Source organism: Glycine max, chromosome 1 (genome assembly GCF_000004515.6).
Source record: "Glycine max cultivar Williams 82 chromosome 1, Glycine_max_v4.0, whole genome shotgun sequence".
In the NCBI taxonomy this organism is placed as follows: domain Eukaryota; kingdom Viridiplantae; phylum Streptophyta; class Magnoliopsida; order Fabales; family Fabaceae; genus Glycine; species Glycine max.
The window spans coordinates 28557236-28574673 of NC_016088.4; the positions used below are offsets into that span (position 1 = coordinate 28557236).

The following is a 17438-nucleotide window of genomic DNA, read 5'->3' on the forward strand; positions in this document are numbered from 1 at the left end:
CTAAATAACATGCATGAATTAGACTCAAAATTCAAATTATAGGCTAAGAATTGCAAGAATACATGAACAAATGTATCTAGAATTCAATCAACAAAATCAAACTTGAACATAAACTTAGAACATAATGTGACAATTATTATGACTAAACATGACTCTAAGACAACATGAATGAAGTGATTTACACTTAGATTTTTGTGTTTTCTTTTCTAATCAATATTTTGTAATAAAATTGAAATCTAAAGTTTTAGCACTAGAAGATTATGACTGAAAAATGATAGAACCTAAAATCAACACAAAAACATGATTCAAGAGTAGATCTATAAAATTTGAACCATAGAAATGCAAGAACAAGTGTAGATCTAAGATTTAATCGGTTTTTTTTTAATCTATTCTAAACAGCACCAAACCACAAGACAATGGAGGAGATATATGGAGAAGATGATGAAGAACAAGAAATTAAAGTGAATTGATCGAACAAAAAGATAGAGGAAGCAAAAGAGCATCACCTAGATGAAGATGCTCTGATACCACATGATGTAGCTCTATGTAAAGCTTGTAGGCCTCAGAACTTCTTAATCAATGGTGTCCTTTGCTTCTTGATGATCAATGACAGAAGAATGGAGAAGGAGGAAAGGTTATTAGAGACATCACTTCAAGGAGAAGATGAGTCACGAACATGCTTACCACCATTGGAAGCCATGGATAAGACCTTGAAGGTAGGAGAAGATGAGTGAAGGAAGAAGGTGATGTAGCTCCATGTGGAGCTTGTAGGCCTTGGATCTTCTTCATTAATGGAGTCCTTTTCTTCTTTAATATCAATGTAAGTGGAATGGAGAATAAAGAAAGGCGATTGGAGACGCCACTTCAAGGAGAAGATGAGTCAAGAACAAGCTTACCACCATAGGAGGCTATGGATAAGAGCTTGAAGGTTGGAGAGGATGAGTGGAGGGAGAGAGAAGGAGACACGAAATTTATGCCTCAAATGAGGTTTGAACTTTGAAGTGTAGTTCTCAAATGATCAAGGTTGAAAAAATGCACACACAATGCCTTCATTTATAGCCTAAGTGTCACATAAAATTGGAGGGAAATTTGAATTCTATTCCAATTTAACTTGAATTTGAATTTGTAGAGCCAAATTTGGAGCCAAAATTTCACTAATTATGATTAGTGAATTTTAGCTATGTTTCAGCCCACTAATCCAAGATCAAGTCCAAGATTCTCCACTAAGTGTGCTTAGGTGTCATGAGGCATGTAAAGCATGAAGGACATGCACAAAGTGTGACCATATGATGTGGCAATGGGGTGTAGCAAGCAAATGCTCACCTCCCCCTTAGGAAGGTCCAGAATTTAATTGGACTGGGCTTCTCTATATTCAATTAAATTTCTCTCCCAACACACACATCAAATAGTGCACTTAATGCATATGAAATTACAAAACTACCCCAAATACAAAAACTAGTCTAAGTGTCCTAAAATATAAGGGTTGAAAGATCCTTCATTACTAGGATACCCTCCCTACACTATGGAGCCCTAAATAGAAGGCCCAAAAATAATGAAACCCTAATCAAATATGTACAAAGATAAGTGGGCTCATACTTAGCCCATGAGCCCAAAATCTACCCTAAAGCTCATGAGAACCCTAGGGCCTTCTTATACATCTCTGGCCCAATTTTCTTGGAGTCTTCTATCTAATGCCCTTGGGTGGTAGGATTGTATCATTCCCTCCCCCTTCAAAAGGATTTGACCTCAAATCCAGAGGTTCTTTAAACTCTGGGCTTTTTCCCTCAATACCTGTAAAAAGAATAAAAACATTTATATTAGTGGTGTTTGGTATGTTGGAGTAGGGTAAGGTCTGAAAACCCCTTTCCTGGGCATCTTCCCATAAGGGAACATGGTTCCTCACCAACTCAATGAGTGGTGCTACAAGTATAGAAAAATATGGGACAAACCTTTTGTAAAAGTTTGTTTAGTCATGGAAGCCCCAAATTTTCCTTATACTTGGTGGAGTGGGCCACTCAGTAATGACCTTTATTCTCTTTGGATCCATGAGAACCCTTTGATCACTATTTAAAAAATGAAGGAAAGTAATGCAATAAAACATACCTTTTTCTACATTTTCATGTTGATTATTCCTACCAAAAAGTACGACAAACCTAAGGTATCCTATATCAGCACTTAAGTTTGTATTGAAACTAAAAATAAGAACAAACCTACCTAAAGAGTCCCTATGTACACAAATCATGAAGATGTTGGGTGCATGAGTGATTTTACAAAAGAGGGTTGCACCACTTAACACATTCATCATACCACCTATTTTAGGGATTTGGTGCCTAATAATACCTATTTGGGACACCAACAAAGCACAAGGATTTAAGCTCTTATGAACCAAACCCTTATCTAACAACTCCTTTACTTGTGGAATAACCTCAAGCCCAAGAGGTATGGCAGTGCTAAGGGATGTTTCCCTTGATACGAGAAGGTAGAAAGATTGTTTAAGAAGGAGTGCTCTTTTGATATCACCTTTTATTGCAAAATGATTTTCATTCTTAACAGTCTTCTTGGAGGAATCTTTTTCCTCGTTTTCCTTCCCCTTGGCCTTTAAAGACAAGGCCTTACTATCCTTCTTTTTCTTTTGATTTTCTAGTTTTTCTTCCTCATCCCTCTTATCTTTCATAGTTATTTGATCTTAGGCCACCTGTGAAGGTGTTTGAGGATGCAACTCAAATTTAGCGCCAAGATGGGTGAGGGTAATCTCATGAGTTAGGGCATTATAAATGATCTTCCTATCAAATTGCCATGGCCTTCCAAAAAGAATATGCCCTGCCTCCATGGGAACTATGTCACAATTAACTTCATCCTTATATGTCCCAATGGAGAAAGGTACCTTCACTTGTTGGTTAACTATCATTTCCCCTTGCTCATTGAGCCATTGAAGTTTATAAGCTTTTGGGTGGGGAATGATAGTGAGGTTCAACTTGGAAACTGATCTTGTGCTACAACAATTGCAACAAGATTCACTATCCACAATGAGAGAACAAGTTTTATCTAAAATTTTGTATCTTGTATGAAAGATGTTCTCTCTTTGGGATTGGGATAGATCACAAGATTGACCTCCAAGGAGCCCTCTAACCATTAGGAGGTTACCTTCTTCATGGAGGTAGACTTCCTCACTAGACTCTTCACCCCTTACTTCATCTTCACTTCCACTAGAGGAAAAGGAAGAAGTAGTCTCCTCTTGACTACTATAAATGTCTTCACCCCTCATAATCATGGTTTTCTTTGTGGGGAATTTGAGGCATTGTGACCTCTCCCAAGACACTTGAAGCATTTAATGTTGCTAGTCCTTTCTTGGGAACTAGTCTTAGGGGTGGATTTTGATGCAAGCTCCATTGGAGCTTGTAGGCCTAGGATCTTCTTCATCAATGGATTCCTTTGCTTCTTGGAAGATGAATGGCAGTGGAATGGAGAAAGGGAGAGAGAGAGGAGATGCCACTTCAAGGAGAAGATGAGTCTAGAAGAAGCTCACCACCATAGGAGGCCATGGATAAGAGCTTGGAGGAAGAAGGAGATGAATGAAGGGAGAGGGAGAGAAGAGCACGAAATTTTGTGCTCTAAATGAGCTTTGAAATCTGAAGTTTAATATTCAAATAATCAAAGCTTCCAAAAAAATGCACACACATGACCTCTATTTATAGCCCAAGTGTCACACAAAATTGGAGGGAAATTCAAATTTCACTTGAATTTGAAATTGAATTTGTGGAGCCAAACTTTGGAGCCAAAATTTCACTAATTATGATTAGTGAATTTTAGTTATGGTTCAGCCCACTAATCCAAGATCAATTCCAAGATTCTCCACTAAGTGTGCTTAGGTGTCATGAGGCATGAAAAGCATGAAGGACATGCACAAAGTGTGACTATATGATGTGGCAATGGGGTGTAGTAAGCAAATGCTCACCTCCCCCTCTAAAATTTAATTGGATTGGGCTTCTACCAATTCAATTAAATTTATTTCCAACCACACACATCAAATATCCACTTAGTGCATGTGAAATTACAAAACTACCCCTAATACAAAAACTAGTCTAGGTGCCCTAAAATACAAGGGCTGAAAAATCCTATATTTCTAGGGTACCCTACCTACATTATGGAGCCCTAAATACAAGGCCCAAAAATAATGAAACCTTAATCTAATATTTACAAAGATAAGTGGGCTCATACTTAGCCCATGGGCCCGAAATCTACCCTAAGGCTCATAAGAACCCTAGGGCCTTCTCTTGCATCTCTGGCCCAATCTACTTGGAGTTTTCTATCCAATGCCCTTGCGGGGTAGGATTGCATCAGTTTTCCCCATGGTCTTACCCTTATCTTCCATGGGTTTTGAAGGTACAGCCCAAAATTCCTTGGGTTTGGTCCTTCCTTGGATAAAAGTGAAAGCCATAAGATTTTGAAGAAGACTTTCTTTTAAGTTGTTGCTCCACTTTTATACAAAATTAGACTAGCTCATCTAGGTCCCTATATGGAAGGAGTTTAGCCTTGTCGCTCACTTCCATATTAAGCCCACTAAGGAACCTAGCTATGCTTGTTCTTTCCTCCTCCCTAAGTCCAGCTCTTAAAAGGAGCAGTTCCATTTGTTGTCTATATTCGTCAACACTCATACTCCCTTCTCTAAGCCTTTGGAGCTTGTCCATAAGCTCCCTTTCGTAGTGGAAGGGAATGTGCCTCTTCCTAAGGGCACTCTTAAGATCATTCCAATACTCTACTGGAGGATCCCCAATAATCTAACAAGGGAAGTCCACCAATAGAGGGCATACTCTTGAAAGCTAAGGGTAGCCAATGAAACTTTTCTCTCTTCGCTAATATGATGGCAAGCAAAGAGTTGTTCAACCTTCATTTCCCAATCTAAGTAGGCCTCAACATTATCTTTTCCATGGAAATTTAGGAGGCTAATGTTAACCTCTTGATGCCTTCTATCATTTTCTCTTCTTTGGGAATGATGTTTAGTATGTGAACTATGGCGCCCTCTATAATAGTCGCTATGACTCTTGCAAGAGTCATGACTACTATATGAGACATGTTTTTCTCTTTTCTTTTCTTTCATTATGTTTCTTCTTTCTTCCTCTATTATTTGTTCTCTGTTATCTTGATTTATTTCTACCCTCTCTTTTCCTTTTTCTTTTCTTTCTAGTTTTTATTTCTATAACTTGAGGGAACTCAACTCATCTAAGATTCTAGATAAAGGATCCTTATGACTAGTACCCTCACCATTAACACTAGATGAATGATGACTCATGTTGGTTCCTAAGTTGAGGTTCTTTGTTGTTGGGGGTTTGTAAAAGGTAAAAACTAGGGTTCAAAAGAACTCAAGATAAGCGTGATAAGCAAGAAGAAAGTATTATGTAATTATAAGATAAACAAGGTGTGACTAGTAAAGCAAATAAGAGCAAGAAATTAAAGTGCAAGCAATGTAACCTAGGCAGATCCAAGGAGTGCATGGATGACCATATTTAAGGTTCCCAACAAAACACTCACTATCCTAAGGGAAAATTGCCTAAAATTATTACACAAAAATGGAAGTTTGGTAACCTATTGCAGGCTCCCAACACACTTCCACTGAAAGGCATTTTTATTACAAAACTTGAACACAATGAAGGTAAGTAAATTGCCAATTACAAAATTACAAAATGGTCCTCAATTTTGGTGGTTGTTGTCTCTTTGGTGATTCACTCAATTTGGAGTGTTTCTTAGTCCAATAGCTTTTAAGGTGGTTGGCCCCTTTCTTCTTGACTTAAATTCTTCAAGGGATGACACTAATCCTCCTTTCCAATTCCCTTTATGGCAACTCACAAACAAGGAAACAAAGAGACAAGCAATAATCAAAGAACAAAAAAATTAAATGAAAGTTAAACCAATAGAGTTTTAACAAGACAAATTTTCAAGGATCATTCAACAATTAAAGCAATGAAAAGCACATAAAAGCAAGCTAGGACTCAAAGAGAAACCTAGAATGACTCTAGAGTAGAGTAGAAAACTAAAAAAAAAAGACTCAAGAAACCTCTAGTTTTGGCACTTGTTTTCACACTAACTTTCAATTGAAATATCATAACTAAGATTGGTATAAAATAGACACCAATTATAGAACAAATTTTGAGCCATACAACAAGCACACTTCCTTTTCACTTTTATATTTCTGGACACTAATTTTCCTGCCAAAGTGTATGATTTTTATTATTTTTTACATTTATCCAAATCACTTTGTTCTTTGTTTCGAATTTTTTTCCAGATGTCTACAAAATTCAGTAAAAATTTCAGCTCAAAATTCGTAGTGACCAATTCCCAGTAATATTTACAAGTTCGTATGTTCAAGCTTCCAGCACCAGCGATTTCAACCTAGAATTCAATAAACCAAAATCAAAATTCAACACAAACTTAAAACATAATGTGACAATTATTATGACTAAACATGACTCTAAGACAACATGGATTAAGTGATTTACACTTAGATTTTTGTGTTTTTTTTCTAATCAATATTTTGGAAGAAAATTTAGATCTAAAGGTTTATCACAAGAAGATTATAACTAAAAACTGATAGAACCTAAAATCAACAAAAAACATGACTCAAGAGCAAATCTATAAAATTTGAACCATAGAAATGCAAAAACAAGTGTAGATCTAAGATTTAATCGGTTTATTTTTTTAATCTACTCTAAACAGAACCAAAAAACAAGACAATGGAGGATGTACATGTAGAATAATATGAAGAACAAAGAATTAAAGTGAATTGACCGAACAAAAAGATAGAGGAAGCAAAAGAACATCACCTAGACGAAGATGCTCTTGATACCACATGATGTAGCTCCATGTGGAGCTTGTAGGCCTTGGATCTTCTTCATCAACGGAGAAGGAAGAAAAGTGATTGGAGATGCCACTTCAAGGAGAAGATGAGTCAAGAACAAGCTCACCACCATAGGAGGCCATGGATAAGAGCTTGAAGGTAGGAGAAGATTAGTGGAGGGAGAGAGAGAAAGACAAACAAAATTTATGCCTCAAATGAGGTATGAACTTTGAAGTTTGATTCTCAAATGATCAAAGTTGAAAAAATTCACACACAAGGCCTCCATTTATAGCCTAAGTGTCACATAAAATTGGAGGGAAATTTGAATTCTATTCAAATTTCACTTGAATTTGAATTTGAATTTGTGGAGCCAAATTTGGAGCCAAAATTTTACTAATTATGATGAGTGAATTTTAGCTATGGTTCAGCACACAAATCCAAGATCAAGTCCAAGATTCTCCACTAAGTGTGCTTAGGTGTCATGAGGCATGTAAAGCATGAAGGACATGCACAAAGTGTGACCATATGATGTGGCAATGGGGTGTAACAAGCAAATGCTCACGTCCCCTTAGGAAGGTCCAGAATTTAATTGGACTGGGCTTCTCCAAATTCAATTAAATTTATCTCCCAACACACACACATCAAATAGTGCACTTAATGCATATGAAATTACAAAACTACCCCTAATACAAAAAAACTAGTCCAGGTGCCCTAAAATACAAGGGCTGAAAGATCCTACATTACTAGGGTGCCCTCCCTACACTATGGAGATGCGAGTTTCTTTGGCAGCTAGATGTAGTTTGCCACTGGCTTTCGGTAATTGGAGGAGGATTTGCCACCATAGTTGACATCTCATTGCCACTCTGGAGTAGCTCGTCTTCATTGTTGTCGCTCGACATCGTTGCGATTTTGTGTGAAGGAAAAAAAAGAGTGGGTATGATTTTAGATCTGAGGGATAAATAGATTTGAAGGAGAAGACAAAAATGGAAATGAAAGGAAACTTTTTGAGTGAGGGGACAAAGAAAAGGTGTATGAGGAGAAAGGAAGACTAAAGGTCAAAATTAGGAGAAGGCCAAGGTGCGCGAGAATGACATTAATTTCAAAGACGGTTTTAAGAAAATCATCTTTGAATACTTGATTTTTTAGATGGTTTTAACAAAATTGTCTTTGAACACTTAATTTCTAAGACGGTTTTTATAAAACCGTCATCGTACATCTCTTGTTATTTATAAAATTGCAACTGCCTTATATATTAAGACAGTTTTGGGAATCATCTTAGAAAGTGTAATGTAAAAACTATTTTCTTGGTAGTGCATCTAATTATAGTGCCCACATTTAAATGTTTAGCTCAACCAAATCATTTGCAAAGTTCAAAATATGGAACAAGATTGTGATTACAAATCTAATCACATAGCAACTTGTCCTCTCATAAAGTGTTTAGCTCTTAAGCTCATGATTTAGCTTGGGTAAGTGTTTCACTCAATTCACATCTTAGAACACCATAGTTCAACTTTGACTTTCATCTCAAGTTAATCAATACATCAAAGACATGTAGAGATCACTAAGGACTTTATTGGCTTGTAACGAGGATTGACCAACAAAGAGTATTGGTTTTTCTAGATATTTCAAAGTAACTTAGAGGAAGGAAAGCATTAGTCTATTCATTTCATTTCATTCACTTCCTACCAATCCTTAGTACCTTTGATTTTCAATTTCATACATACTTTGCTTTGTCCTCAATTTTTTATTTTTTCTTTACTTGGCTTCTTTCTTGTTTTTCTTTATTTCTTTATTTTTTTGGTTTTTATATTTTTCCTTTTTCAATACTTTATAAGAGAGAATAAGGATAACACTTTCAACCTTTGTTCATGTGATAGCTTGTTGGTACCCTTTATGTTGTTCCCTTTGAGTGGTGCATTGCCACTCCAAACTTAAAACTTTTCCCAATTCCTAGACCTATGTTCTCTTATCCTTTAAGTCAAGGGTGATAGCTGATATATAAACATATAAATTTCAAGGTTAGGGAATTAGAAAAGAATACATCAATTAAGCTGAAAGTAAGGTGCAAGGGATAAACAATGTAGGGTAGGCTTTTTGGCTCTTGGCATAACATGCAAACATGGCCTTGATCATTTCATTGCATACAATTGCAATCAATCTACAAGTGATTTAGTCAAAGTCTACCGTGAGTGAAATAAGAGTGTCTCTCAATATATATTTGTATCATTATAAGGATCACTCATTCATCGGGCTAGGTCTACAAGTTGCTTTATTTGCTTTCAATTTTTCATGTCAAACTCATTACACATCTTAATCAAGCAAAATCAGTGGTTTTCACTTTTAGCATTTGAGTTCAACCACACAAAGAATGATTTAAGCACAAAAATTTGTTTTATTTTATGGTGAGTTTGCAAGAAAATGGGGATGCTTCTTAATCACTTATGTTTCCTTATCTTCCTAATAATAAACATATTCCTAAACTACCATACATATACTAAACAACTAAACTAATAAAGTGGAATTAACAAAAAGTAAAAAAGAGGGATAGAGAAGGCTTCACTTGTGGCTGAAGAGCCCTCAACATCTTCTCTTATTCATTGCAGCTTCGCCACCTCCCTGGACAGCGAGTATGTGGTCCTCTAAATGATCTAGCCATTAATAAGGCTACACATGATGAACAAAACTCAAAAAGGTAAGTTAATGCTATGTTACTGAGTGATAAATTTTTTTTGAACTCCAAACTTAAAGCTAAAAACTATCCTAAATGAATGTAATGTAAAATGTAAGAGTTAGAAAGTTGGGTTGCCTCCCAGTAAGTGCTTCTTTAATGTCACTAGCTTGACGCTTTGTATCACTTTAAGGATCTTAGAGCTTGATGACTATGGTGTGTTGTGGGACTTCTCCACCAAGGTAGATCTTTAATCTTTGATCATTAACCAACCAGTTGCGGTCTTTGGATTAGTCCTCTATCTCTATAACTCCATAAGGCTTAATGTCTTTGATATTAAAGGGACCACTCCATCTTAATTTTATTTTATCGAGAAATAAATTTAATCTTGAGCTGTAGAGCAATACTTGTTGTCCGGGCCTGAATTCTCTATGGGGGATCTTTTTTCGTGGTACCTCTTGGTTCTTTCTGTGTAGAGCTTGAATAATTTATATGCGTTGAGGCGCATCTCTTCAAGTTCTTGTAGTTGTATCTTCCTCTTCTCTTTGGATGTTGTAGAGTCAAAGTTGAGGAACTTCATGGCCCGATGAGCTTTTATTTCTAACTCCACTGGTAGGTGACATGCTTTTTTGTACACCTTTTGAAACAGGGAGAGGCCAATGGGTTCTTTGAAGGTTGTTCTATATGCCCATAGGCAATCATCAAGCTTTGAAGTCCAATCCTTACTTGAAGTAGATACGGTCTTTTCTAGTATCCTCTTGATCTCCCTATTTGAAACATCAGCTTGTCCATTTGTTTGCTGATGATAGAATGATGCTACTTTGTGTTGAACATCATAGTGTTAGAGGACCTTTGAGAGTTAAGCATTACAAAAGTCTGTACCTCCATCGCTAATCAAGAGTCTAGGCACTCCAAACCTAGCAAAGATGTTTCTTTTTAAGAACTTAATCACCATCTTTGTGTCATTGGTTGGACTAGCAATCGCTTCCACCCACTTTGAGACATAGTCCACCACTACCAAGATATATTCATTGCCACGCAAAGATGGTAAGGGATCAAAAAAATAAATTCCCCAATAATCAAAGACTTCTACCTCCTACATGCTTTGTAACAGCATTTCATGTCGTCTAGATATGTTGCCGGTTCATTGACAATTGTTGCATGATCATGCATGGTTATGAGCATCTTTGAAAAGTGTAGGCCAATAGAGTCCAGCTTGAAGGATCTTTGCAGTTGTTTTTTCTTCATTGAAGTGGCCTCCATATAGTGAGTTGTCACAATGCCAAAGTATGCTAGCTTGTTCTCACTTTGTTACACATCACCTTAACAAATTGCCAACACCAATACGAAAAAAATAAGGTCATCCCAAACATACCTGATGGCTTCCCAGAAGAACCATTTTCTCTCGTGGAATTGCATACCTTCCGGTGGTTGTCCCGTAGCCTTAAAGTTTTCCATGTCAATGAACCAAGGGTAGTCCTTGTCCTTGATGCTTAGTTCCATGAGTGTCTCATCTGGGAATTCTTCTTTAATCTTCTTTTCTTTCTTGGTGACTTTTTCATTGACCAGTCTCAATAGATGATCAGCTACTAGGTTGTCACACCCTTTTTTGTCTCAAATCTCTAGATTAAACTCTTACACTAGGTTGTCACAATTATATTTGATCCTACAAGATATGATCAAAACTTTTCAAGGGCATAAACCATTGCTAGCATCTCCTTCTCTGTTGTTGCATAATTGATTTGGGCTTCATTTAGTACTTTGTTGGCATAGTAGATAGCATGAAATCTTCCATTCCATTTTTGTCCTAATACTAATCTTATCGCATAGTCACTACCATCACACATTAATTCGAATTCTTGCCCCCAATTGCGAGCCACTATAATTGGTGCGATTACTAGTTTTTTTTTCAAGAGGTCGAAAGCTTGAAGGCATTCTTCACTGAAGTGGAGTGGGTTCTTTTTTACAAGTCAGTTACTGAGGGGTTTGGCAATCTTACAAAAATATTGTATGAACCTTCTATAGAAACCAAAAAGCTTCTTACTCCTTTCATGTCTCAAGGTGGTGGGAGCTTTTCAATTACTTCTATCTTGGCTTGATCTACTTTAATACCTCTTGTTGAAATTTTATGCCCAAGCACTATACCTTTGGTTACCATGAAGTGGAATTTTTGCCAATTAAGCACAAGGTTCTTTTCAATGCATCTTTCTAGGACTCTTTCCAAGTTGTTGAGGCATGACATGAATGAATCTCCAAATATAGGGAAATCATCCATAAATACCTCTATACATTTTTCTACCATGTAAAAAAAATGGCATTCATACACCTTTGGAATGTGGTTGGTGCATTGTAAAGTCCAAAAGAGATTCTCCAATAAGCAAAGACTCCAAATAAGCAAGTGAAGGTTATTTTCTCTTGATCCTTCAGATTAACAAGAATTTGATTATACCCCGAGTATCTATCTAGAAAGCAATAGAAAGCTTGACCGGCTAACCTCTCAAGCATTTGATCCATGAAGGGAAGAGGAAAGTGGTATTTTGTTGTTGCCTTGTTGAGGAGGCAGTAATCGATATACATTCTCCAACTGGTCATGGTCCTTACAGGAATTAGCTCATTCTTGTCATTCTTTATCACTATTATTCTACCCTTGTTGGGGACTACTTGCATGGGGATTACCCATGAACTTTCAAAAATGGCATATATCATTCCAGCTCCAAGAAGCTTCAGTACTTCTTTTCGAACTTCCTCTTTCATCACCAGGCTGAGTCTTCTTTGTGGTTGTGCTACTGGTTTGAAGTCCTCATCATTGTGCATGCAAATAAATGGACATATTCCTTTGAGGTTGAAGATTTGTCATCCTAAGGCTTGTCTGTGCTTCTTTAGTACCTCCACTAGTCTCTTTTCTTCCTCTTTGTGCAATGTGCTACTAATGATGGCTAGTTTCTCATCCTCGCCCTCTAAAAGGACATATTTAAGATGCAAAGGTAAGGGCTTTAATTCCACAATAGGTTTTTATTTAATCAAGGTTCTTGGATCCTCTATTTTATTTTCCAGCACTTCCTTTAAGGAATCTAGGTGCTGGATGCATTCCCCCAGCTCTTCATTATGCTCCGGTGTAAGGTTTTCCATGACATTGGTTAAAGCAAGCTCTAATCGTGTTGGTGTTATGATTTGTGGATTTTTCTCTTATATTACTTCATCAATTATATCCACCTTGAAGCAAGCTCCTTTATTGTTGGGGTGCTTCATAGCTTCATGCACATCAAATGTGATTTCCTCATCATCCACTCGTAAAGTTCATTTGTCCTCTACAACACTGATGACTACATTAGAAGTATTCATGAATGATCTTCCTATAATTAAAGGGACAACAACATCTTCTTTGATATCCATGATGACAAAGTCTATTGATATGGTGAACCTCCCAACTCGTACAAGCATGTTCTCCACTATTCCAAAAGGAAATTTAATGGAATGGTCCGCTAGTTGTATCTTCATGCGTGTTGGCTTCATCACTACCTTTCCAATTTTGTTTAGAAAAGATAATGGCATAGGTTGATGCTAGATCCAAGATCAAGGAATGCTCTTCCTACCGGTAGATTCCCTATTGATATAGGAATAGTAAAACTACCAGGATCACCTAGCTTCTTTGGATTCTCCAAGATGGCACTACAATCCTCTTAAAGAGTCACTATGCCATAGTCTTTCAAACTATTCTTCTTAGTTATGAGATCTTTTAAGATCTTTGAGTATTCCAGCATCATGTCTATGGCATTGGTGAAAAGAATAGTAACATCGAGTGGCTTAATCAAGTCTATAAACTTTCTATATAGTCGTTCTTTGTCTTGCTTTGTTGGTTTGTGAGGATACGACTTCTCACGTGTAATTGCTTGTTTACCCTCTCGTGTTAGTTGGCTATTTGTCTTAATTGGCTCTCGTGCTATTTCTTCAACTATCACATCCTTCTATTGTGTGTCTTCTTTCACTCTGTTGTCTACCTCCATGTCTTTTCTTACTAGCTCTTTATGATGCAATCCTCCCTAGGAAGGGACCAGTCACTAGAGCCATGAGCAAGAGGCTCCAAGAGGACTGGGCTAGAGCTGCTGAAGAAGGCCCTAGGGTTCTCATGAATCTCAGGGTAGATTTATTAGTCCATGGGCCAAGGTTGGGTCCAATTATCTTTGTACATATTAGATTAGGATGTCATTATATTTGGTCCTTGTATTTAGGGCTCCATAATGTAGGTAGGGTCCCCTAGAAATGTAGGATTTTTCATCCCTGGTATTTTAGGGCACCTAGATTGGTTTTTGTATTAGGGATAGTTTTTTAATTTCACAAGCACTAAGTGAATATTTGATGTGTGTGTTGGAAAATAAATTTAATTGAATTGGTAGAAGCCTAATCCAATTAAATTTTAGATGGGGAGGTGAACATTTTCTTACTACACCCCATTGCCACATCATATAGTCACACTTTGTTTTTGTCCTTCATGTTTTACGTGCCTCATGACACCTAAGCACACTTAGTGGAGAATCTTGGAATTGATCTTGGATTAGTGGGCTGAACCATAACTAAAATTCACTAATCATAATTAGTGAAATTTTGGCTCCAAAATTTGGCTCCACAAATTCAAATTCAAATTCAAGTGAAATTTGAATTGAAATTCAAATTTCCCTCTAATTTTGTGTGACACTTAGGCTATAAATAGAGGTCATGTGTGTGCATTTTTTTCAACTTTGATCATTTGAGAATTAAAATTCAAAGTTCAGACTTCTTTAGAGGCAGTAAATTTCGTGCTCTTCTCTTTCTCTCCCTTCATTCATCTTCTTCTACCTTCAAGCTCTTATCCATGGCTTCTAATGGTGGTGAGCTTCTTCTAGACTCATCTTCTACTTGAAGTGGCATCTCCATTCATCTTTCTCCTTCTCCATTCCACTGCAATCAGACCTCAAGAAGCAAAGGAATCCATTGATGAAGAAGATCCAAGGCCTACAAGCTCCACATAGAGCTACATCACTTTAGTTGCTAACCCGTTTCTTGTTGTTACGGTATTGCAGTCAACCTTGTTGGCAATTTCTTTTATTTGCACCACTAACTCCTTTACTTGATCTTTTAAAGAATTTATTACCTCCATGGTGTTCTCGAGGTTGGAGTAGAATGTGCTGCTAAGGTTGATTAAGGCTTCTTCAAATTTTGTAGCGCATTTTCTCATGAATTTGGCTTCCTTGGCTACTTTCTTCATATAGTAAAAGGTATGGTGGTTACCTCCACACTCTTCACATGAGAGAATCGATTTTTTTGGCAATATCAATGATTAAATTTTTTTACTATGCTTTTGGTTACATTCTCCATCATAGCCTCCATCATAGATTTCATTTGTGTTTGTTGTTTGAAGGATTCATCTTCAATGTCTTCTTTGTGAATGCCCTTTGGCGAGGTGCGGTTGCAATCATGGTCTCGTTCACTAACTGCTACATCTTCTATAATTTTCTTTACTTTGGTCGTGGTTCCATTGACATAGTATCCTCCTGCTAAAGCATTTATCATTCTTCTATATTCATTAGTGGTTCCTTTTATAAACATGGAGATTTGGGTGTAATCAGAGTAACTATGGCAAAGATAACTCCTAAGTAAAGCTTTATACCTCTCCCATGCATAGAAGAAAGACTCAGATGTCGTTTGTTGGAAGCTAGTTATCCTTTCCTTGATAGCTTTGATTTTTTATTCTAAAAAGAATTGTTTGAAGAACTCATCTTTGATTTGCTCCCATGAGGTTAGACTATGGTGTGGTTGAGAATTGAGTCATTCAAGTGCACTTCTTCCTAATGAAAAGGGAAAAAGTAGCATCTTGATGTGACTGTCTTTGATTCCGGGTATTCTTACTAATGTGCATATTTCATGGAATTGTGCAAGGTGGGTATGTGGTTCTTCAATGCTGGATCTTGTAAATTGAGTGTTATGGAGAGTATTAATGATCCCGCCAGAAAAAATTACTTGATGCTCTCCCATGTCCGGTGGAAGAATAGGTTCATTTATATCTATGCCTTGGCGAACTTCTAATTTAGCCATGGTTAGGTCTTCGGTCATTTTTATAATTATGTGCAATACTAAAGAAAGAAATATTTATTATTTATTTCTAAAGAAGGGGTAAGTGGTATTTTTGGATAATACAGGATCATAACTAAATAGAAAAATTATATAAAGAATAAAGTAATTAGCCTAAAAATTTTTTTATTATAATTTTTTATATATAATTAAAATGAGTAAGTAGAAATATTTTAGAAAAAAAATTAAGAGATAAGAGGTAATATTAAACTATTAAAAATAGACATTTTTTTTTTAAATCAGTAGGATAGGTTATAGATATATTTTTCAAGAATTTGAATGTTTGAAATGGAAAGAGAAAAATTTTGTTGAAAATTAAAAGATAAAAATAGGAAAATAAATCTAAAAACATAAAAATATAAACCTATACTAAAAACTGAAATATATAATTGTTTATTTTCAAAAAATTTATCAAAAAGGGAAACTAAAATTTAATGCTGAAAATTGAAAATAAAATAAAAACTAAAATATATTTGTCGAATTCTTTTTCGAAATTTAATTATCAAAAAGGAAAATAAAAGTAAGAAGAATTAAATGCTGAAATTTTAAAAGATATATTCCAAATATAAATCTATGATCTAATAAGAAAACCAAATTATATATTTATCTATATATATTTCAATATTTTAAGTTAAAAAGGAAATAAAATCAAATGCTGAAAATTTAAAAAGAAAATTTGAAAGGATAAATCAATTAAATCTATTAAGATAAAGAAAAAAGACAATATAAATAACAACCTAACCAATAAAATCTAGAAAGTTGATAATTTTCTAATAAATTTAAAGATAACTACCTAATCTACCAATATGATTCCCTAAAAGATAATATAAAATAAAATCTAAAAGATTTTAATTTGAATTTCAAACAAGTATTCTTCGGCAACGACGTCCAAAACTTGTTAACGTTTTAATTATGTTAGGATTTGCGTCAGCCAAATGTACTGAATTCCAATTGTAGTACTGAATCGAAGCTTAGGTTGTCTCCCAAGGGAATAGTGCAAGAGTGAATATTCATATTAAAACCTTTCGAATAAAGATATTTTTGCGTTTTTATAATTAAACTACATAAAACTAGAACTAAGCAAAATAGAAAATCAAAGATATATTTTTCTAGAGAGATTAATGTGTTGAAAATTTAATAACAGAAATTAAAAGAAAAGGTAAGAAGTTAATTGTTGACACGATAATAATTGTAGACGGAAACAATAAAGTTGAAATGCTAAGATTGTACTCGGAACCCCCCTATTTGCTGCAATTCCTTACACTTCTATGTTGTTGTATTGCTCATCCTCAATTCATTAATGTATTCTATCCCTGATCTCATTGGTGATAGACCCTAAATCACTTGCCTTGATTCCTAATCCCTTGGTGTCATACCCTAATTTCGTCCAGGGACTATCATTTGCTAATAGTTTGATTATTGCTATCCGAATTAAGCTGCTTGACACCTGGTGTTGCACAATACAAAAGGTTTTTCGATGTTTTGATCAAGGATGCAAAAATACCCAAAAGGGGGGGCAAATGGGTCATTTTAAGGGTTTTTCTGAACCCTGGCTCACCCAGGCTAGCCTCTGGCTCGCCTGGGCCACCAAATAACTTCATGGTGAAGTAACTAGCTCGCCTGGGTGAGCAAGGTTACTTCAGAGTGAAGAAACAGCTCGTCTGGGCGAGCTCCAGCTCACTTGGGCGAGCTGCCTTTGTCCCAAATGCCTTGTTTTTCTATAAATAGGTGTGAAGAGGAGCTGAGAGGGAAGTTCTGAGGTCCAGAGGTGAAGGATTGGGGAAAAAGAAGAGAAAAGAAGAAGGAAGAAGAGAAAAAGAAGCTAAATCATTG

At 36.0% G+C, this 17438-nt stretch overlaps 1 pseudogene; it reads right to left on the bottom strand.

Moving 5' to 3' along the window:
* LOC102663133 (peroxisome biogenesis protein 2-like) overlaps positions 1 to 7731 on the bottom strand; it is a 33199-nt pseudogene extending 25468 nt beyond the window's left edge.
* Positions 7732 to 17438: the final 9707 nt, after the last annotated feature.